General features: G+C 38.5%; 1 pseudogene; it reads left to right on the top strand.

The window, feature by feature from the left end:
- The first annotated feature begins 2,204 nt into the window (after positions 1-2,204).
- LOC140634667 (bifunctional purine biosynthesis protein ATIC pseudogene) lies at positions 2,205-4,017 on the top strand (annotated as a pseudogene).
- The last annotated feature ends 1,298 nt before the right edge of the window (positions 4,018-5,315 follow it).

Raw genomic sequence — 5,315 nt, 5'->3', positions numbered from 1 at the left:
TGAGTAGGTCAATGTTGGTTGAAGAATTGAAGAAACACGGATATAATTCATTAAAGAAAGAATATGGAATGAAAAAAGAAGAGCACACAGTAATAAAATTTGAATAATCCCAGCATTTAATGACTACGTATAACAGATCATTTTCAAAAGAGAAGCTAAAGATTGACTATAAATGTCAGAAGAAATTCAAAAATATGAGGGGAAAATTTCAAAACAAGAGAATTCAGAAATGTTGAATGTTTCTAGGAGGTCAATTGAAATCAATACAAGAAGATTTTTACCAAATTTAGAGACAAGGAGGTAGTTCATTAATTATCCTAATAAAAAACAGAATTTTAGGCAAATTAGAGAGGGTGGAAAAGTGAATGAGGAGGTAAGCAATGAGGAGTGGAAATACAGGAAACCATTTTGGTATTTTTCTTAGTTTCTTTAATATTTCAATATTCACACTTGCCCTCCAATGGATCCTCATTAAAGGATTTAAAGTGGATTATGTATACAATGGAATATTACTCAGCCATTAGAAATGACAAATACCCACCATTTGCTTCAAGGTGGATGGAACTGGAGGGTATTATGCTGAGTGAAATAAGTCAATCAGAGAAGGACAAACATTATATGGTCTCATTCATTTGGGGAATATAAATAAGAGTGAAGGGGAAGGGAAGGGAAGGGAGAAGAAATGGGTGGGAAATATCAGAAAGGGAGACAGAACATGAAGACTCCTAACTCTGGGAAACGAACTAGGGGTAGTGGAAGGGGAGGAGGCGGGGGATGGGGGTGACTGGGTGGCGGGCACTGAGGTGGGCACTTGACGGGATGAGCACTGGGTGTTATTCTGTATGTTGGCAAATTGAACACCAATAAAAAATAAATTTATTATTAAATATATATTTTTTAATATTCAGTCTTGAATATGTCTTTGAGAATATTATTTTAGTTTTTATCATATAATGAAAAAATATGCATGCTACTCTGTAATTCAGAGGTGATATTTTGTGTCTTCCCCTCAAAAGTGCCACAGGATGCCTGGGTGGCTCAGCGGTTGAGCTTCTGCCTTTGAGTCAGAGCATGATCCTGGAATCTGGGATTGAGTCCCACATTGGGCTCCTGTAGAGAGCCTGCTTCTCCCTCTGCCTGTTTCTCTGCCTCTTTATCCCTCTGTCTGACATGAATAAATAAATAAAATCTTTAAAAAAAAAAAAAGTAATGCCACAGAATGTAACCATTGCTATACTTGGGGATACTTCATAGATCTTACTAACTTGAACAAAAGGACAAGAGTCAGAGTTGGAATTTATCAAGTATCTCTCCTTAATTTTTTGGAGTCTTTATCTTTGTGTGCCTGCTTGTTTGTTATATGCTTGATTCTGCCCCTGTAAAGAAGTTCAGGTTTAAAAATTACACATTTTTGGGATCCCTGGGTGGCGCAGCGGTTTGGCGCCTGCCTTTGGCTCAGGGCGCGATCCTGGAGACCTGGGATCGAATCCCACATCGGGCTCCCGGTGCATGGAGCCTGCTTCTCCCTCTGCCTGTGTCTCTGCCTCTCTCTCTCTCTCTCTGTGACTATCATAAATAAATAAAAATTAAAAAAAATAAAAAAATAAATAAAAAATAAATAAAAATTACACATTTTTTATTGACTTATGATTTTAGCTCTCCCCAGATTTCATGTGCTTTACACTAACTTGACGGCCTTCTAGATGCAAAGGGAAAATTAAATCAAATATTCCTTTTTCTATCATTATTTGCCCCCCCCTTAGTATTTTCCACCGTGCCCCACTAAGTGGAGAACACTAAATAGAGAATGTGAAACGTACATAGTCACTGGACTACATTTGAAAAATCATTCACTAACTTATTTTAAAAATTAAAGTGTCTTTAAAATTGGAACAGACTGGTTACCCGCAAAAAAATGTAGTCAGAAAAAAAAAAGAAAAAAAAAAAAAAAAACTCCCAACAAACAGAAGTTCAGAGCCAGATGGCTTCACAAGTGAATTCTACCAAACATTTAAAGAGCATGTATTCTTTTCAATCTATTCCAAAAAATAGAAAAGGAAGGAAACTTCCAAATTCATTCTATGAGCTAGCATTACTTTGATACCAAAACCAGATAAAAATCCCACAAAAGGGCCCTCGCACACGGCGTTGCTGCAGCCACCCCGCCCCGGCCCCCGCCTGCCGTGACCTTGCTGCCCGCAGCCATGGCACCCACCCTGCTCGCCCTATTTAATGTCTCTGACAAAACCGGCCTGGTGGAATTTGCCAGAAGCCTCACTTCTGTTGGTTTGAATCTCATCGCTTCTGGAGGGACAGCAAAAGCTCTCCCGGATGCTGGGCTGGCAGTCAGAGATGTCTCTGAGCTCACAGGATTTCCTGAAATGTTAGGGGGGTGGAGGGCGTGTGAAAACCTTGCATCCTGCAGTCCATGATGGAATCTTGGCTTGTAATATCCCAGAAGATAATGCTGACATGGCCACACTTGATTTTAGTCTTATAAGAGTTGTTGTCTGATCTGTATCCCTTTGTGAAGACCGTGGCTTCTCCAGATGTAACTGTTGAGCAGGCTGTTGAACAGATTGGTATTGGTGGAGTAACCCTATTGAGAGCACCAACCAAAAACCATGCTTGAGTGACAGTAGTATGTGAACCCGAGGACTATGTGGCCCTGTCCAAGAGATGCAGAGCTCTAACAGTAAAGACACCTCCTTGGAGACCAGATGCCAGTTAGCCTTGAAGGCTTTCACTCATATGGCACAATATGGTGAAACAATTTCAGATTACTTCAGGAGACAGTATAGTAAAGGAATATCACAAATGCCCTTGAGGTATGGAATGAACCCTCATCAAACTCCTGCCCAGTTATACACACTGAAGCCCAAGCTTCCCATCACAGTTCTAAATGGGGCCCCGGGATTTATAAACTTGTGTGATGCTTTGAATGCCTGGCAGCTGGTGAAGGAACTCAAAGAAGCTTTAGGCATTCCAGCCTCTGCCTCTTTCAAACATGTCAGCCCAGCAGGTGCTGCTGTTGGAATTCCACTCCGTGAAGATGAGGCCAAAGTCTGCATGGTCTATGATCTGTATAAAACCCTTACACTCTTGCATATGCAAGAGCAAGAGGGGCTGATGGGATGTCTTCATTTGGTGACTTTATTGCATTATCTGATGTTTGTGATGTCCCTTCTGTCAAAATTATCTCGAGAGGTAACTGATGGTATTGTTGCCCCAGGCTATGAAGATGAAGCTTTGGAAATACTTTCTAAAAAGAAAAAATGGGAACTACTGTGTTCTTCAGATCGATCAGTCTTACATCCAGATGAAAACGAACTTCGAACTCTCTGGTCTTCGTTTAAGTCAGAAGAGAAATAATGGTGTTATTGACAGGTCATTATTTAGCAATGTTGTGACCAAGAATAAAGATTTGCTAGAGTCTGCACTCAGAGTCCTCATTGTAGCCACCATTGCTGTGAATTACACGCAGTCTAACTCTGTGTGCTATGCCAAGAATGGCCAGGTTATTGGCACTGGAGCAAGACAGCAATCTCGAATCCACTGCACATGCCTTGCAGGGGAAAAGGCAAACTGTTGGTGGCTTAGACATCATCTACAAGTGCTTTCAATGAAGTTTAAGACTGGAGTAAAGAGAGCAGAAATCTCCAATGCCATTGATCAGTATGTTACTGGAATGATTAGCGAGGATGAAGATTTGATAAAGTGGAAGGCATTGTTTGAGGAAGTCTCTCAATTATTAACCGAAACAGAGAAGAAGGAATGGGTCGACAAACTTAGTGAAGTTTCTATCAGCTCTGATGCCTTCTTTCCTTTCAGAGATAATGTAGACAGAGCTAAAAGGAGTGGTGTGGCCTACATTGCTGCTCCTGGTTCTGCTGCTGACAAAATTGTGATTGAGGCTTGCGATGAATTGGGAATAATCCTTGCTCATACAAACCTTTGGCTCTTTCATCACTGATTTCATTGCACAGTATTTTATGGTTTGCTTATGTGTAGGTGAAAAATCACATGTGACATTTGACAATATCTTTAAAAAAAATAAAACATTAAGCCTTAAAAACCCCACAAAAAAGATAACTACAGGCCAATATTTCTCATGAATATAGATGCAAAAGTCCTTAAAAGTATTAGCAAACCAAATCCAGTTATACATTTTAAAAAATCATTCACCATGATCAAGTAGGATTTAGTCTTTGGTTTTAAGTGTGGTTCAAAATTCACTAATCAATCAACATGATGCATCACATCAATAAGAGAAAGGGCAAGAATCATATGGTCATCTCAATAGACATAGAAAAAACATTTGCCAAAGTATAACATCTATTCATGATAAAAAAAAAAAAACAGGCAACATATCTCAACATAATAAAGTTCACATATGAAAAATCCACAGCTAACATCATCCTTAATGGGGAAATCCTGGGAGCTTTTCCCTTAAGGTGGGAGCAAGAGAAGGATGTCCACTCTCACCACTTTTATTCAACATAGTACTGGAAGTCCTAGTCACAGCAATCAGACATCAAAAAGAAACAAAAGACATCCAGATCAGTAAAAGAGCAGTAAAAATTCACTATTTGCAAATGACACGATACTATAAATAGAAAATCTGAAAGACTTCACCAAAACTGATAAATGAATTCAGTAAAGTAACAGGATACAAAATTGATGTACAGAAATCTGTTGCATTTCCATACTTCAATAATGAAGCAGCAGTAGAAAGAGAAATTGAGAAAATAATGCCATTTACAATTGCAACAAAAATAAGATACCTAGGAATAACCCTACCAAAGAGATGAAAGACCTGAAAACTATAAAACACTGATGAAAGAAATTAAAGATGAAACAAAAAAAAAAAATGGAAAGACATTCCATGAGCATAGATTGGAAGAACAAATATTCTTAAAATATCTATATTACCCAAAGCAATCTACACATTTAATGCAATCTCTATCAAAATACCAATAGCATTTTTTACAGAACTAGAACAAACAATCATAAAATTTGTATGGAGCCACAAAAGACCTTGAGTAGCCAAAGCAATCTTGAAAAAGAAAAGCAAAGCTGGAGGCATCACAATTTCCAGTTATATTACAAAGCTATAATAATAACACCATGCTACTGGCGCAAAAATAGACTCATAGATCAATAGAACAGAACAGAAAACCCAGAAATAAACTGACAATTATACAGTCAATTATCTTCAGGATTAATTAAAGCAGTAAAGAATATCCAGTGGGAAAAATACAGCCTCTTCAACAAATGATGCTGGGGAAACTGGATGGCCACATACAAAAGAAGAA

This window comes from Canis lupus, chromosome 6 (assembly GCF_048164855.1).
Source record: "Canis lupus baileyi chromosome 6, mCanLup2.hap1, whole genome shotgun sequence".
NCBI classification, from domain to species: domain Eukaryota; kingdom Metazoa; phylum Chordata; class Mammalia; order Carnivora; family Canidae; genus Canis; species Canis lupus.
The sequence above is the reverse complement of the archived record's forward strand: the minus strand, read 5'-3'. Positions and strand labels throughout refer to the sequence as shown.